The sequence below is a fragment of the Scyliorhinus canicula genome, chromosome 6 (genome assembly GCF_902713615.1).
Source record: "Scyliorhinus canicula chromosome 6, sScyCan1.1, whole genome shotgun sequence".
Lineage (NCBI taxonomy): Eukaryota > Metazoa > Chordata > Chondrichthyes > Carcharhiniformes > Scyliorhinidae > Scyliorhinus > Scyliorhinus canicula.
Genome location: NC_052151.1, coordinates 27,761,643 through 27,779,954, shown reverse-complemented (window position 1 = coordinate 27,779,954; position 18,312 = coordinate 27,761,643). Strand labels below are relative to the sequence as shown.

Below are 18,312 nucleotides of genomic sequence, written 5' to 3'. Positions count from 1 at the left end.
ACTGTATCACAGCCTCCTGATTCTTCAACACATTACACTGGCAGTCCAGCGCCATGCCAATTTCCCAAGAGGACATTTCCCAACCCTTCCAATCAACTATGAACCGTCGCCGACTAAACTCCAAACCACCCTGGAGAGAGTATTTTTTCACACCTATTCAACAAGGTGGGAAAGCATATGCATGACATATTTCATTTGAACCTCATCCAGGTTTGCAAAACTGAGTATCCCATTGGCTGACCTACCACTGCTCCCCCCAACCAAGTCAAAACACCCACCATTGGAAGGAACATATAACATTTTGTAAAAAGGATTCCACGGGTGAGGCACTTCTCTACCACATCAAATCCAAATAATCCACACAGCTACACCAAAGCTCTTCTCAGCAAGGTGCCACCACCACTAAATGGCGCCTCCATCAATTCGAAGTGGCCACCATTTTGAGCTTGAACATGAAGCAGTGGAAAATTGAACCAAACCATCGGATATGAAGAAACACGCCATGCTGTTCCCGGCTCCTCCTGCCTCACAATGTTTGGCGTCGTGTGGTGGGAGGTGACGAGCAAACTCACCGGACATCAGGCTACATTTCACCCGACCCGGCACCGAGCGGCCGCACACTGAGCCCGGGGAGGGGCTGGAACCCACGCGCAAGGCCACGCACCACCCCCTCCCCGCCCCCACACCAGAGCGCATGCCCCCCACCGCCTCCACACCAGAGCGCGTGCCCTCTCCCCGCCCCCACACCAGAGCGCGTGCTCCCTCCCCCTCCCCACCCCACCCTCACACCAGCGCCTGCCACCTCCCCCGCCCGACCAGAGCGCGCGCCGCACCTCGCCCCCCCCCCAAAGCGCGTACCCCTCGCGCGCTGGGTTATTTATAACCCTCCCAACGGGTCCTTCGCCGCGGATTGGTCCGGACATGAGAGAGACGGACCAATCCCGTCGCCGGCTGCTCCGGGCATCGGCAGCGCGCGGTGGGAGTCGGGGCTGGGGGAGGGCCTGAGCAGGCGGGGTGAGGAGGGGCTGGGCAGGGCAGGTGGGGGAGGGGCAGGGCAGGTGGGGGAGGGGCTGGGCAGGGCGGTGGGGGTGGGGTTGAGCAGGCGGGTTGGGGGAGGGGTTGAGCAGGCGGGTTGGGGGAGGGGCTGAGCAGGCGGGTTGGGGGAGGGGCTGAGGAGACGGGCTGGGCAGGTGGGGGGCAGGCGGGGGAGGGGCTGTGTAGGTGGGGTGGGGGAGGGGCTGAGCAGACCGGCAGGGGGAGGGGCTGGGCAGGTGGGGGAGAGGAGGCGTGGGGAGGGACTGACCAGGCGGGGTGAGGGAGGGGCTGAGCAGGCGGGGTGGGGGAGGGGCTGAGTGGGTGGGGGAGGGGAGGCATGGTGGGGAGATACTGAGCAGGCGGAGGGGCTCAGTAGGTGGGGGAGGGGAGGTGTGGGGGAGGGACTGAGCAGGCGGGGTGCGGGAGGGGCTGAGCAGGCGGGGTGAGGGAGGGGCTGAGCGGGTGGGGGAGGGGCTGAGCGGGTGGGGGAGGGGCTGAGCAGGCGGGCTGGGAAGGGGCTGGGCAAGTAGGGAAGGGCTGAGCAGGCAGGGAGGGGAGGCAGGGTGGGGGAGGGACTGAGCAGGCGGGGTGGGGATAGAGGGGAATGAGGGGAGGGGAATGAGGGGGTGGAATAGAAGAGAATGGGGGAGGGGAATGAGGGATAGAGGGAATGAGGGGGAGGGATAGAGGGAATGAGGGGGAGGGATAGAGGGAATGAGGGGGAGGGATAGAGGGAATGAGGGGGAGGGATAGAGGGGAATGAGGGAGGGATCGAGGGGAATGAGGAGGAGGGATCGAGGGGACGGGGGATAGAGGAAGCGGAGAGAGGGGTAGGGATAGAGGGGAATGAGGGAGGGATAGAGGGAATAACGGGGACGGATTGAGGGGGAGGGACAAAGGTGAATGAGGGGGAGGGATAGAGGGAATGAGGGGTTGGGATAGAGGGAATGAGGGGGAGGGATAGAGGGGATTGAGGTGAAGGGATAGAGGGGAGTGAGGTGAAGGGATAGAGAGGACTGAGGGGGAGGGAGGGATATAGGGGACTGAAGGGGGAGGGGAGGGATAGAGGGGAATGAGGGAGGGATAGAGGGGATTGGGTGGGAGGGATAGAGGGGAGGGGACTGAGGGGGAGGGATAGAGTGGAATGGGGGAGGGATAGAGGAGAATGAGGGGGAGGAATAGAGGGGAGGGGAATGAGGGAGAGGGATAAAGCGGAATGAGGGGGAGGGGAATGAGTGAGAATGGAGAGGGGAATTGAGAGGTGAATGAGGGGGAATTAAGGGAGTGGGGGAATAGGGAGGAGGAGTGAGGGGAGGGGAATTGTGGGAGTAGGGAAGGATGGAACGGGAACGAGAGGTAGAGGGGAAGGAGGGGTAAGGTAGGGGAAAGAGGACGAGTGTGCAAATGAGGGGGAAGTATGGGTGAAGGGATTAAGGAGGAGAGAGGAAGGAAGGCGAGGGGTGGGGAATAGTGGAAGGAGGGATGGGGAAGGAGGATTAAGGGGAAATTGCTGGAAGAGGAGCGATGGCGAATGAGGGATATAGGAAAGAGGGACAGGGAATGAGGTGTGGAAGGTGAAATGAAATGGGTGGGGAATGAGGGTGAAGGTATCTGGTATACTAGTTTGGTCTCCACATTTCAGAAAGAATGTACTTGCATTGAAGGCGGCAATGCACAGGTTCATTAAAAAAGGAGAGGAAGGAGAATGAGGGAGGGGAATGAGGTAGGGGCACAATAGAGTCTTATTAGAGTTTTAGAGCACAGGAAAGAGGCCCTTCAGTGCATCGTGTACATCGGCCAGCAAGTACTTATCTATTCTATTCCTAATTTCCAGTACTCAGTCTGTAGATTTGTATGGCATTTCAAGAGCTCACCTTACTGCATCACAAATATTGTGAGGGCTCCCAGATGGTTAGGTGAAGGAGGGGGAGGGGAGTGGGTAGAGGAATGGGGAGGGGCAGGAGCGGTAGTGAAATGAGGGGGAGGGGAATGACGAGGGCAATGATAGTGAAGGGAGGAGGGCGGGGAAAGGCTGTTAATGGCAAAATAAAAACACGTCTCAATCTGGGGCTCTGCAGAGATATATGCACATACAACATAGCATCCAGGATCAAGTCTAGTGTGATTATAAAGAGCCAAATTAATCACAATCTGCTGAATATATTGCAGGGAGTCCTTGCGTGTGTTTAAGTGTGATTTGCATCAGTAGATCAACATTTTCAGTTTAAGTGGTCGAGAATGTGCAGGTCTCAATTAAATACCCATTTGCAGCAAAACCTGCAATATTCAAGATTGTGCCAATTAGTACACACAGCACACAGGTGGAGAGACAGAGTGAATGTTGAAGTGGTTGAGGTGGTTCCAATCTAGTGGGCTGTTGTCCTGGATGGTGTTGAGCTACTTGAGTGTTGTTGGAGTTGCACTCATCCAGGCAAGTGAAGAGCACTCCATCACACTGCTGACTTGAGCCTTGTAGATAGACAGGCTTTGAGGCTCAGGAGGTGAGTTACACTGACCTGCTCTAGTAGCAACATCATTCACATGACAAGTTCAGTTCAGTTTCTGGTCACTGGTGACTCGCAGGATGATATTCATAGAACCCTTCCATGAGGAGTTTGAGGGGAAGAACAGTGCAGAAGAAGGCCATTTGGCCCATTGAGCCTGCACCGACCCTCCAAAAGAGCACACTATCTAAGCCCACTTCTCGCCCTATCCACATAACACCACGTAACCTTTGGACACTGGGGCAATTTTACATGGCTAATCCACCTAACCTGCACACCTTTGGACTGTGGAAGCAACCAGAGCACCTGGAGGAAACCTATGCAGACATGGAGAGGAGTGCAAACTCCACACATAGGTCTGAATTGAACCCAGGTCCCTGGCAGTGTGATGCAGCAGTGCTAACCACTGTGCCACTAATTGATGGCAATTCGGAGGTGGTCAGACTTGTTGGATATGGTCATTGTCTGACCTGCTTTTGGGTGGCGCGGTAGCACAGTGGTGAGCACTGTTGCTTCACAGCGCCAGGGTTCCAGGTTCGAATCCCGGCATGGGTCACTGTCTGTGCGGAGTCTGCATGTTCTTCCCGTGTCTGCGTGGGTTTCCTCCGGGGGCTCCGGTTTCCGCCCACAAGTCCCGGAAAACGTGCTGTTAGGTGAATTGGACATTCTGAATTCTCCCTCAGTGTACCCGAACAGGTGCCGGAATGTGGCGACTGGGGGATTTTCACAGTAACTTCATTGCAGTGTTAATGTAAGCCTACTTGTGACAATAAAGATTATTATTATTAAATAGCAAATGACATACCCACCACACAATTCTAGATGATGCCCAGATCTGATTAATTGCAGGTGGGCAATGGTGGCACAGTGGTTAGCATTGCTTCCTCACAGCTCCAGGTTCAATTTCAGCTTCGGGTTACTATCTTGTGGAGTTTGCACTTTCTCCCCATGTCTGCGTGGGTTTCCTCCGGGTGCTCCGGTTTCCTCTCAGTCCAAAGATGTGCAGGTTAGGTGATTGGCCATGATCAATCGCCTTTAGTGTCCAAAAGATTAGGTGGGGTTACTGGGTTACGGGGACAGGGTGGAGGTGTAGGCTTAAGTAGGGTTCTCTTTCCAAGGGCTCTTTCCAAGGGTTGGTGCAGACTCAATGGGCTGAATGGCTGAATAGCATTGTAAATTCTATGATTGAATTTTTCGAAGAGGTTACCAGGTGTGTGGATGAGGGAAATTAATTTGCCTGTGAGCAAAGATGGCTACGCACCCCAACGGTTCCCCACAAAATGAAATGAAAATGAAAATCGCTTATTGTCACGAGTAGGCTTCAATGAAGTTACTGTGAAACGCCCCTAGTCGCCACATTCCGGCGCCTGTCCGGGGAGGCTGGTATAGGAAAAAAGGAGCACTTATCGGCACCAGTGCGACCACTTGCTGGTGAGCCTGATGATTAACGGGAGGCCATTGGATACGGAATCGCTCCCGTTAATTGTCTAGAAATAGGGCTTAATGATGATAATAGATTTCTCGCCGTGCTATGGTAAGATCCCAATTTCGCCGATGGGAGCAGGCAGGTTGCATTGCAAACTGTTTGGCACCTGGCGTGGTTCTCGTTTTCGGCCTCTACCACTATATACTGGCCTCATCTCGCTCGAGCGAGAGCGCAACGAGGCCAGAGAATCGCGCGCCTGGGGCAGAATTCTCTGATAATGGGGCTATGTCCCCAGGCCCGCGAGAAAACGGGTGCGAATCACTCTGGAGAAAGTGCTGAATGATTCTCCGTTTTTAAGGGAGCTAGCAGGGTCCCTCCGTAGTCCTTGCAGCTCAGGCTGCCGATATGGGGTTCTGCACTTCCGGCCCCACGCAACATGCCGGACCCACACAGTGGGCCAGCCCCTACAATATAGGCCCCCCGCAGATCGCACTGCCCGCCGATCAGTGGCCGTGAACCTGGCCGGCCTGGATCCTCCCCCCCCCCCTCGGTGACAGATCCCCCCGTCCCCCACCAGGGCAGCCATGGACTGAGTCCGCAGCCCCTACTCCGAGCTCCCGCCAGGTGGAATCATGAGTGAACCATGCCGGCAGGAACTCTGCCAGTTGCCGGCGGAGAATCGCCGCGGGGGCCTCATTCAGTGGCCCCTGACCAGCTCCGCGTCGTCCGTGTGTGCAACTGGCGGCGATTTTCCGGTCCCCAGAGAATCGCGGGAAGGCTTCAGACCCGATCATGGTTCTGACACCCCATTCTCCTCCCGCGCACCGATCACGACTGCGGTGCGAAGGCTCGGTGAACCCTGGCCCTTGTTTTTGGGAGGTGTTGGTTGAAGGAGGATTGTTAGCACTATACCATGCAACAGCCACCAGATGGCGAGATTGCCAACAAAAATATTAATTTTAATTTACTTTTCAAGTGTGTGTTATCTAATAATCACACACTGCTAACAGGCAAGTGGAGAGAAGTGACAAGTTAACTTTTGACAAGCAGATTGCCTATTTCCACCTCCATAATGTGACCAAACTCCATCCACCCTTGCCTCAGCTTGTCTGTTGCTGAAACCCTCACCCACCCCTTTGTTGCTGCCCAGACTTGACGATTCATATGCACTCCTGGCTAGTGTCCATTATCTTGAATTACAACACTCCATTGCTCATACAAATTCCGTTCAGCCATCACTCCGGAGCTTCAACTGAACTGCATTAGCAATTGGCTGATTTTAGAATGATCATCCTTGTTTTGAAATCTCTCCTTGGTCTTCTCTATTTCTAATCTCCACTGGCACGAGAACCCTCTGAGATCTCTGCCTTCCTCCACTTCAGGTCTCTTCACATCCATCAGTTTTAAATCACTGTGCCTTCACATATTGTCTCCCTAAATGTCTCCGCCCCTTCCTGTCTCTCTCTGCCCATCTGTACTTGTGTGGATTGGTGCCAAATGTTGTTCAATAAAGCTCCTGTGAAGTGCTTTCAGATGACTTACGATGGAAAGATGCTATATCATTTTTAAAAATATTTTTATTCAGACAGGATTTTCATTGTAACAAAAACAACCAAAATGCTGCAAAGCCCAACACAATGCTATACACAAATTACACCCATCCCCATCCCCAGTCCGGCCCTCTCCACCGAATCACCCCTGTAAAACCGTAACAAAGACGACAGAAAAAATCCCTCCCTAAGAGGTGACGGAAACCAATTCCCTGATAAAGGAGATGAAAGGCTGCCACCTCGAGTAGAACCCTCCACTTACCCCCTCACGGCATAGTTAACCTTCCCTCGGTGCAAAAGTTCCATCTGGGCCCCCAGCCAGGCCGAGGCCTTAGGTGGCAGCGGGGACTTCCACCCCAGCAGAACTCACCTCTGGGCTATTAGTGAGGCGAAGGGTAGTACATCTGCCCTCATCCCCGTCTGCAGCACCGGCGAGTCCAACACTCCAAAAATGGCCACCAACAGGCACAGCTCCAGCTGAATGCCCCAAATCACTGACATTGTATCAAAAAGCTAACAAGATTGGGGCCAGGACAAAACATGTACGTGTGGTTCGCTGTCCCTCTAAACACAGCTCACACCTATCCTCAACCCCCAAGGAGAACCCACGAATGCACCTAGTCAGGTGCGCCCTGTGCACCATCTTGGACTGGATCAGGCTTAACCTACCACATGAGGAGGTGACGATGACCCTTGTAGCCACCGAAGCTGGCCACTTCCCAACATAAAATGGACCATTGAGTTGCATGCAGGGAAAATTGGACAATGACAGAGAGGCAAGCAGGTTGCAGAACCTCTCTGTGGATTCTGTCTGTGAAGAAACCAGACAGCATAGGAACTAGCAGTTTGCATACTAATTCGGTGATTCCCGGGCACAATGGACACAACAATTAGCTGCAATAGAAACATTCTATAGCAGGTCAGACTTCTCGGCGCCAACGGAGCCTGAAGCAAAAGGACACAAACAAGTTAGAGAGAACCGCCCAGTGATCGAGGAACAGCCCCGTTATTGGGGAAATTCAAATCAATCGATTGGGAAGAGACCCAATCGATGGCAAGTTTATAGAGGGTCCGCCCAGATGGGCGCGAAACCCAAAACAGTATAAGACAGAGACCCTGACCCCAGCTCTCTCTCTTAGCCAGCCCTCCGCTCTCTTAGCCGGCCCTCCCAGCAGAACACCTTTGCAGCAGCTCTCCAGGAACTGGAACGTGAGAAGGAGAGGCCTGGCCAATTGCTACACCGACAAGTAAGTGTCATACAACGCCCGCTACGAGAATAGACACTCCTGACCCCTTTAGTCCACACTAACTGGAAGTCTGCGGATCCAGGACAAAGCAAGAGGCTTATGTTCCCTGATCCGGCAGTTCCCTTATTCCAGATAAGTATTGGCCTAGTAGTTGTAGGAACAGTTTAGTCTTAGTATTATATGCATGAGTAGCAAATAACTGTGTAATAATAAACGTGTCTTGTTTGAACTTACTAACTGGTATATTGAGTCATTGATCTGAACTTGAACTTGAACCTCGTGGCGGTATCATAAAGATACCTGGCGACTCTAGAGTTTAGGAATAAAACAGAGCCAATTGAGTGTAAAGTACACTCACCCAGAACGAGCAACACCCTGTGAAGAGTCTCACTCCACAACCCCCCTCAAAGACCAAACCCAGCTCACCCTTCCACTTCCTCTTTACGTCCTCCAATGATGCCTGCTCTGTCACCAATATCTGCCCATAGACATCCTTACCCTTCCCCAACTCAGCCAAGAACAGAGCCCTGTCCATAAGTGAAGGCGACAGTACCAGGAGAAATTAATTAAGCTACCCAGGTCCAACCCGCCCTCACCCCGTAACCTAACCTGCACATCCCTGGACACTAAGGGGCAATTTAGCATGGCCAATCGACGTAACCTGCTCATCTTTGGACTGTGGGAGGAAACCGGAACACCCGAAGGAAACCCACGCAGACACGGGGAGAACGTGCAGACTCCGCACAGACAATGACCCAAGCTGGGAATCGAACCTGGGGTCCTGGAGCTGGGGGCAGCAGTGCTCAGCGCTATGCTACCGTCCTGCCCTTGTCAGGAATGGATAAAGTGTACGTGGGGGTGGAGGCTTCCTTTTGTGAGGCATTCTAGAACGTGAGGTTATAGTCTCAGGATAAGGGGTAGCAAATTTAAAGCAGACATGAGGAGATACTCCTTCTCCCAAAGGGTCGTGAATTGTGGAATTCGCTACCCCAGAGTGCAGTGAGTAAATTTAAGAAAGAGTTAGATGGATTTTTAATTCGCAATGGGTTGAAGGGTTATGGAGAACGGTAGATTTGAGGCCATAATGAGATCAGTCATGATCGTATTGAACGGTGCAGGCTCGAGGGGCTAAATTGCCTACTCCTGCTCCTAGTTCTGATGTTCTAAGAAATAACTATTCTGTCTAATTCCACCATCCAGCTCTTGGTCTGTCACCCTGGAGGTAACAGCACCTCAAGCACAAATATGGCGTTCTTGATTAATAAGGGGATTTCTTGATTAATAAGGGGATCGGGGTTATGGAGAGAAGGCAGGAGAATGGGGATAAGGAACATAGGTTTCTGGGTGGGGGTCACCATCACCAACTGTCTGTCCTGGTCCACTCACGTTGATGCAACAGTTAAGAAAGCCCAACAACATCTCTACTTCCTAACGAAGCTAAAGAAATTTGGCATGTCTGCATCGACTCTGGGCAGCACGGTGGCGCAGTGGGTTAGCCCTGTTGCCTCACGGCGCCGAGATCCCAGGTTCAATGCCGGCTCTGGGTCACTGTCTGTGTGGAGTTTGCACATTCTCCCCGTGTTGGCGTGGGTTTCGCCCCCACAACCCAAAGATGGGGGGGCTAGTTTAGCTCACTGGGCTAAATCGCTGGCTTTTAAAGCGGGCCCGCAGCACGGTTCAATTCCTGTACCAGCCTCCCCGGACAGGCGCCGGAATGTGGCGACTAGGGGCTTTTCACAGTAACTTCATTGAAGCCTACTCGTGCCAATAAGCGATTTTCATTTTCATTTTCATTCATGTGCAGGCTAGGTGGATTGGCCACACTAAATTGCCCTGAATTGGAAAAAATTAATTGGGTACTCTAAATTTATAGAAAAAAAATGTCTGCTTCGACTCTCACAAACTTCTACAGATAGAGAGCATCCTATCCAACTGCATCACAGCTTGGTATGGCAACTGCTCGGCACTCGATCGCGAGAAACTTCAGAGTGTGGTGAACTCAGCCCAACGCATCACACAAGCTTGCCACCCTCCCATTGATTCTGTCTACACCTCCCGCTGCCTCAGAAAGACAGACAGCATTGACAGAGACCCCTCACACCCAGAATTGCCTTCTTCTAGACCCTTCCATCAGGCAGAAGATACCAAAGTCTAAAGACATTCAGACTTAGGAACAGCTTCTTCCCCACAGTTACCAAACTCCTCAACAATACTCCCTCAGACTGATATGTTCCCTATAAGACACTATTCACAACACTCTATGTTGTTCTTGCTTATATCGTATTTTCTTGGTTGCTTTGCCCATGTTCCATACTGTAACTAGTTATTAATTTGTCGATGTACTATGTACTTTTTCGCATTCACTGTAGCTATCTATTTTATTCTTTTGTGTACTGTGTATGCATTGTGTACGTTTCCTTAGCTGCAGACAAATAATTTTCAAATCAAATCAAATCATATTAGCCATGATTGAATAGGGGAGCAGACTTGATGGTCCGAATAGCCTAACTCTGCTCCTAGATTTTATGGTTTTATGTTAAGTAATGGGTTAAGAGACATTCCAATTAGTTGTCTCATTTATGTGAAGTATCCAATAATTGACACTGATATGCAAAGAGGCTTCAGGTGGCCTTTGTGTCAGGAGATGTGAAGATATAGTTTTGTGCAGAGTCTGTTAAATTGAAATAAAGGTGTTTGTGAAAAGGAGCAGAACCTTTGACTCTTTATACAACAGCAGCTAAACATCTAACAAGTGGTAGCAGAGGATGATTGCTGTGCAAATGTGAAGAGTTGAAAGATACAACTTTTCCAGGCCAAGCCAAGGAGTGAGTGAGAAGAGTAAAAAAGATATATGGCTGAACCTAGGATAAAGATGGCCGGATATGACTACCCCCCTTTATTTTCTGAAAGGGGATCGTATGACCAATGGAGAAGTGCAGTAGTTATGTGGCCTTAGGAAAGAGAAAACAAGGTATGGCATTGGCTCTTTCTCTACCTTATGACAGTAAAATCCGAAGCAAAGTGCTTTCTGATCTGGAATTGGAAGAGTTAGACTCAGAAGAAGGTCTCAAGACTCTATTACATTCTATGGATAAGATTTATAAAAAGGATAACTTGTTAAGTGCTTATGGAAAATAGAGGATTTATCTATGGAAGACTATATAATGGAATTTGGCAGACTATATACAAGGCTGCAGAAACATAACCTGGAATTTCCACAGTCTGTGTTGGCCTTTAAATTACTTGACTGTGCTAGAGTGAGCAACATGGATAGGCTCCAGGTTTTGACAGGAGTTCAGTTTGCGGATAAGGATACCTTATTCAATCAGATGACAGAAGCTTTAAAAAAGTTTCTGGGGAAACATTCGATTCCGATGGCTCGGATGACCCAAATAGGTCAGTCTGCAATAAAGCAGACTATGGAAGATACACTATGAACAGGATGGCGAAATCGCACAGCTACAAACAGGTTCCAAGACAATAGAAGGAGATCGGGACCCGGAAATTATGAAGACAGAAACCCAGATAGAACCCACAATAGGAATATGAACCCCAGAAATGCCCAGGGTATGATAAACCGATGTTTTCGATGTGACTCTCAATACCATTATGCTTTCAACTGTCCAACATGTTATAATAGAGTGTTTGGTGAAGCGACACATGACATGGAAGATTCAGAAGAGGAAAAAGATAGCGACCAGAAAGAAGGCATTGTCCTATTAACAAGCAGTTTTACGCCGGTAATGAGGGTGTTGGTTGCAGAATCCTTCAATTGTGCTGTATTGGACAGTGGCTGCACATTTACTGTGTGTGGGATTGACTGGTTAAAATGTTACCTGGACTCCTTGAATACTGAAAATTGTAACAAGGTTAAGGAATTTCAAAGTTCCATAAGTTTCAGGTTTGGGATGATAATACTCTGAAGTCGCTGAAAAGAGTGGTAATCCCTTGCAATATTGCAATATTGCCGGAGTGAATAATTTCATTAGCACAGACGTTGTTTCTGAGGAGATCGTCAACGAAGAAAGCACACATGAAACTGGATATGGAACAGGACAAGGCAACAGTTTTTGGAAAGACGATGGACTTACAATTTACACAGTCGGGACACTATTGTATTCCATTACTGACAAATAATATTTCAAGTACAGTTGTTAGGATGTGTTAATGGCAGTTGAAAATGGGACTTTAGCTGATAAAAAGCTTGTTGTATTAAAACTGCACAGGCAATTTGTGCATCCATCTCGGAGGCTGAAAAATGTATTAATGGATGCAGGGGTAAGGGATGAAGACTATAATAAACTGGTAGAACAGGTTAGTAATTGCTGTGAAGTTTGTAGGAAGTACAGAAGGACACCATCACGACCGATAGTAACCCTACCTTTGGCCAGAGATTTTAACGACATTGTGGCCATGGACCTTAAGGTCCGGGATAAAGCCAATAATATATTTATTTTGCATTTTGTAGATTTAGCAACCCGATTTAGTCAATCAACGATTGTATACAAAGTAAAGAAAAGAGAGTTATCGTGGAAAAATGGATAGGGACAGGAATGGGCCCACTGGCAAAATTCCTTACGGACAATGGGGGAGAATTTGCTAATGGTAAGTTTAGGGATATGTGTGAAAGCGTGAATATCACAGTTATGAATACGGCTGTGGAAAGCCCATTTAGTAATGGTATCTGTGAAAGAAACCAGGCAGTAATAGATAACAGGCTCTGGAAAATTTTGGATGATAGACCAAACTGCAAGCTAAATTCAGCTTTACCATGGGCAGTACATGCAAATAATTCATTGCAGATGGTTGGGGGCTATAGTCCCTATCAATTAGTGTTTGGTAGAAATTCTAAAATTCCGTCCATTTTAGATGACCAGCCTCCAGCTTGGGAAGAGACTACAATTAGTTCTGCCTTTGCTAAGCATTTAAATGCATTACATAGCAGTAGAAAAGCTTTATTGGAAGCAGAATCTCTGAAAGAATTTGCAGAGCTTTAAGACTATGTAATCTATGTAAGACATAATGTTCGGCCATCAAATACCGTTTTTCAGCAAAGAGACATAGCATATAAGAGAGACAATTTTAATGAATGGAAAGGCCCAGGGAAGATCATAGGCATAGATGGCAAAACAATTATTTTGCAACATGGCAATCAAATTGTTGGGGTACATTCATCAAGGATAATGGGTACAGATTACAAATTTTCAAATTTAGACAGAGCAGACAGACATGATGAGGAGCCAGAGTCACTTGGTATGCACGTGTTACAGAACTATGAGGACCAGTTAACTGATGTAGACAGGGTTTCTGTAGAGGAACACAACACTTCTGATGAATTACAACAGGCCATTTTTCTGAAAGGACAACTGCCAAAAGTTGGTATTAAAGTGACATACATGCCTAAAGGGTCCAGTCAATGGAAGCATGCAACTGTTATTAGTAGATCAGGGAAGGCCACTGAAAAGTATAAACATTGGTTTGAATGTACAGCCTTCAGGGGAGGGAGTCAAGACAATGGATTGGGAACACGAAGTTCAAAAATGGAGGGCACATAAACGCAGTGCCAGTTCAGATAGTACATCGGATAGGTCCACAGGAAAAGGTCAAGAACTATTAAAAGGAGATCCCACAATAGAAGGGAAAGATCAAGCAGGAGCAGTACAGAGCGAGATACCAGGTGGGATAGGGGACGTAATTTATCACGATCTCGGTACATGAGTAAGACTACAATTACTAATAGGAGTAGAAGCCCACATGCACGTGAGATTTTGGTGGCTTCCAATAAATTAGATGAAAAAGTTATCAAAGATGCCAAACAGCAAGAACTGCATAGTTGGAGTGAATTTGGGGTATACACGGAAGTACCAGATAGGGGACAAAGAGCTCTATCCTACAGATGGATTTGCATGGAAAAGGTTCTTCCAGATGGAACTTATAAGGCAAGGGCCAGGCTTGTGGCAAGGAGATTTGTAGAAAACTTAGAAGATCAGGATTTAAGGGTAGATTCACCTACGGCAGGAAAGGTTATTTTAAAGATCTTCTTGGCTCTAATAGCCACAAAGGCATGGGAATGCAAATCTATAGATATAAAAGCTGCCTTTTTTCAGGGGCATCAGCTCCAGAGAGACATTTTTCTCCGTCCTCCTAAAGAGGCAGCTAACAACAGAACATAGAACATACAGTGCAGAAGAAGGCCACTCGGTCCATCGGGTCTGCACCGACCTATTTAAGCCCTCACATCCACTCTATCCCTGTAACCCAATAACCTCTCCTAACATTATTTGGTCACTAAGGGGAATTTATCATGGCCAAACCATCTAACCTGCATGTCTTTGGACTGTGGGAGGAAACCGGAGCACCCGGAGGAAACCCACGCAGACACGGGGTGAACATGCAGACTCCACACAGACAGTGACCCAGCGGAGAATAGAACCTGGGACCCTGGCACTGTGCAGCCACAGTGCTATCCACTTCTGCTACGGTGTTGCCCTTAACGGTTACTCTGGAACTTGAATAAATGTTATATGGATTAAATGATGCGTCTAGAGTCTGGTATTTTTGGTAAGATCAGTTTTGTTAAAGTTAGGCTGTTGCCAGTTGAAAGCAAATCGGCAATGTTTTACTGGCACTATAAAGGAAATCTTTCTGGCATCTTTATGATGCATGTTTATGATTTTTTGTGGGGTGGGACTATTGATTTCTAAGCTATTATAATCTCTGGTTTGAGGAAAGAATTCAGGGTTGGAAGTCAGGCTTCTGGTACATTTAAATATATTGGACTGGAAATCGGACATACTAAGTTAGGGGCAACTTTATGTCAGCAATCTTATTTGGAAAGCATCAGCCCAATAGCAATTAGTCATAGCCGGGTTTCACAAAAAGACACAATGGTTTCAAAGATGGAAAAAGAGCAACTGCGAAATTTAATTGGGCAACTGAATTGGTTAGGTAGACAGACTAGACTGGACGTGAGTTTTGATGTCTTAGAGTTGAGTGCAAAAATGAATGATCCCAAAGTGGAAGACATAATAAGAACAAATAAAGCGTTGATCAAACTAAAAATGCAAGAGTGTGTTTTGAGGTTCCCGGTTTTAGGTGACCTTAGGCACTTGAAACTTCTAGTTTATAGTGATGCGTCCTATGCAAATTTACGTGATGGGGATTCAAGCGCAGGAGGTTTTATAATTTTCCTTTTGGGGAACAATGGTAAATGTTGCTCTCTTGTGTGGGAACAATGGCTGCTGAGACATTAAGCCTCGTAGAGGCGGTGGATATGGCCTTTAATATATCTCAGATATTGACAGAAATCTGGGGATTAGGGGATTTGGGTAATATACCTATTGAATGTCACATTGACAATAAATCCCTGTGGGGAAATGTGCACTATACAAAAAGTGTCCATGAGAAAAGGTTAAAGATAGACATCGCAAGTTTGAAGCAGATGTTGGACAGAGGGGAGATAGCAAAAATTAAATGGGTCGACAATAGCTATCAATTATCAGACTCTTTTACAAAAAGAGGGGCTAGTTCACAGAAACTTTTGGATATTGTTAATGAAGGGCACCTTTTTCTGTGACTTTTTTTATTCGTCCAGGGGAGACTGTTAAGTAATGGGTTACGAGACATTCCAATTAGTTGTATCATTTATGTTAAGTGTTCAATAATTGACACAATGTAAAGAAGCTTCAGGTGGCTTTTGTGTCAGGTGATGTGAAGATAGGAAATAAAGGTGTTTGTGAAAAGGAGCAGAACCTTTGACTCTTTATACAACAGCAACTAAACGTCTAACATCTTATGTCCCAAACATCACTATCCTTGGGTATGTCCTGTCCCATTGATGACAGAGGTGGAAGCACAGTGGTTTACAACTGGTCAGGTCATACTGGCACTGGAGGGTGTGCAGAGGAGATTCACTAGGTTAATCCCAGAGCTGAAGGGGTTGGATTATGAGGAGAGGTTGAGTAGACTGGGACTGTACTCGTTAGAATTTAGAAGGATGAGGGGGGATCTTATAGAAACATTTAAAATTATGAAGGGAATAGATAGGATAGATGCGGGCAGGTTGTTTCCACTGGCGGGTGAATGCAGAACTAGGGGACATAGCCTCAAAATAAGGGGAAGTAGATTTAGGACTGAGTTTAGGAGGAACTTCTTCACCCAAAGGGTTGTGAATCTATGGAATTCCTTGCCCAGTGAAGCAGTTGAGGCTCCTTCATTACATGTTTTTAAGGTAAAGAGAGATAGTTTTTTGAAGAATAAAGGGATTAAGGGTTATGGTGTTCGGGCCGGAAAGTGGAGCTGAGTCCACAAAAGATCAGCCATGATCTAATTGAATGGCGGAGCAGGCTCGAGGGGCCAGATGGCCTACTCCTGCTCCTAGTTCTTATGTTCTTATGTAACCTCGACAATAAACATTTACAGCGGGATTCTCCCTTTGGGGGACTAAGTTCTCTGCACTTTCGGGGTCTAGGTGGACGCCGGAGTGGTTGGCGCCGTTCCAGCTGGCGCCGAAGGGACTGTGTGAGTTTGCGCATGCGCTGAAGGGCCGGCGTGGTTCCGCGCATGCGCAGACCGGCCGGTGTATATTGGCGCATGCGCGGGGGGGTCTCTTCTCTGCGCTGGCCATGGCGGAGCCCTACAGGGGCAGACGCAGAAGGAAGAAGTGCCCCTATGGAACAGGCCCGCCCGCAGATCGGTGGGTCCCGATCGCAGGCCACATCACCGTGGGGGCCCCCCTGGTGTCTGATCCCCCCGCGGCCACCCCCCCCCACACCAAGGACAGCCCCCGCCTACTTACTTGCCAGGTCCCGCCATGTGGGACCATGCGTAACCCATGCCGGCAGCACTGGCCAAAAACAGACGGCCGCTCGGCCCACCGGCGGGGGGTCGGAGAATCCCGCTCTTAATCTATCCAGACCTTCCTTCTTTGTATTGGCATATTCCACAAGGAGGTGGACAACCATCTCCCCCCCACCACAGTCACCCCGAGTGAAACTTCCAGATGATGTGAGACTCCAATCGTGTGGAAAAGGTCTGATGGTGAGGGCCTTCCTCACCACCAGCCACGCTAGGTCTTGCCGCTTGTTTAGAAGTTCAGTGATGAGGCATTCTGCCAAAGGACCTTGACAGTCTGCTCAGGGAAACATTCAACGGGATCCACCATCTCCTTTCCCTGAAGGGCCTCGAGGACGTTACATGCAGACTTCCTCACCTATGAACCTGTCACAGATTTATCTGTCCATAACAGTATTGCTAACAGCGACCACTGCGCAGTCCATATGGAGACAAAGCCGAACATTCATCGTGAGGATACCCTCCATCATGTTTTGTGGTACAATCCCTTGAGCTAATTGGGATAGATTTCACAGAGATTTAAAACAACTCAAAACTGAGCATCTATGATGCATTATGGGCTATCACCAACAGAAATACATACAATCTGTAACCGTATCTCCCACTCTACCATTATCCAGCCAGGAGACCAACCTTGGTTAAATGAAGGGTGCAGGAGGACATGCCAGGAACAGCACCAGGCTTACCAAAAAATGAGATGTCAGCCTGGTGAAGCCAATACAGAGGATTACTTGCTTGTCAAACAGAGGATTACTTGCTTGTCAAACAGAGGATTACTTGTGTGTCAAACAGGAGAACTACATGCTGAGCAATCCACCAACCAATGGGTTAGATCTAAGCACTGCAGTCCTGCCAAATCCAGCCGTGAATGGTGTTGGACAATTAAACAACTCACTGGAGGAGGAGGCTCCACAAATATCCCCATCCTCAGTGATGGAGCAGCCCAGTACATCCAGGGCCGGCTCAAGGCACCGGCAACTCGGGCAGTCGCCCGGGGCGCCATGTGCTAGGGGGCGCCAGACTCGGGTCCCGCGCATGCGCAGTTGGGCCGGTGCCAACCAGCGCATGCGCGGTGGCCGCCCTCCCCCAGGGCGGCCCCGCCCCCCCGCTCGGTCCGCTCCCCCCGCCCCCTCCTCGGGTCCGCCCCCCCCGCTCGGTCCGCTCCGCCCGCCCCCTCCTCGGGTCCGCCCCCCCCCCTCGGGTCCGCCCCCCCACCCCGCCCTCGGGTCCGCCCCCCCTCGGGTCCGCCCCCTTCGGGTCCGCCCCCCTCGGGTCCGTCCCCCCCTCGGGTCCGCCCCCCCTTCGGGTCCGCCCCCCCCGCCCCCTCCTCGGGTCCGCCCCCCCCTCGGGTCCGCCCCCCCCGCCCCCTCCTCGGGTCCGCCCCCCCCTCGTGTCCGCCCCCCCACCCCGCCCTCGGGTCCGCCCCGCCCTCCCCGCCCTCGGGTCCGCCCCGCCCTCGGGTCCACCCCCCCAGGCCCCCATTCGGGTCCGCCCCCCCTCGGGTCCGCCCCCTTCGGGTCCGCCCCCCTCTCGGGTCCGCCCCCCCTTCGGGTCCGCCCCCCCTCCCCCTCCTCGGGTCCGCCCCCCCGCCTCCCCCTCGGGTCCTCGGCCCCGCCCCTCCTCGGCCCCCCCCCCCCCCCTGCCCCGCCCCTCCTCGGCCCCCCCCCGCGGCCCCGGCCCTCCTCGGCCCCCCCCCA

At 50.0% G+C, this 18,312-nt stretch overlaps 1 protein-coding gene across 3 annotated transcripts in view; it reads right to left on the bottom strand.

The window, feature by feature from the left end:
• Positions 1–664, bottom strand: part of spdya (speedy/RINGO cell cycle regulator family member A) — a 77,544-nt gene extending 76,880 nt beyond the window's left edge. For 2 of the 3 annotated variants that reach the window (XM_038799078.1, XM_038799082.1), the window contains exon 1: positions 573–664. The gene's annotated coding sequence lies outside the window, so the exon portion shown is untranslated. Of the gene's footprint in view, positions 1–278; positions 302–572 lie in introns of those variants that run through there. The other variant, XM_038799081.1, reaches the window with a different exon arrangement.
• Positions 665–18,312: the final 17,648 nt, after the last annotated feature.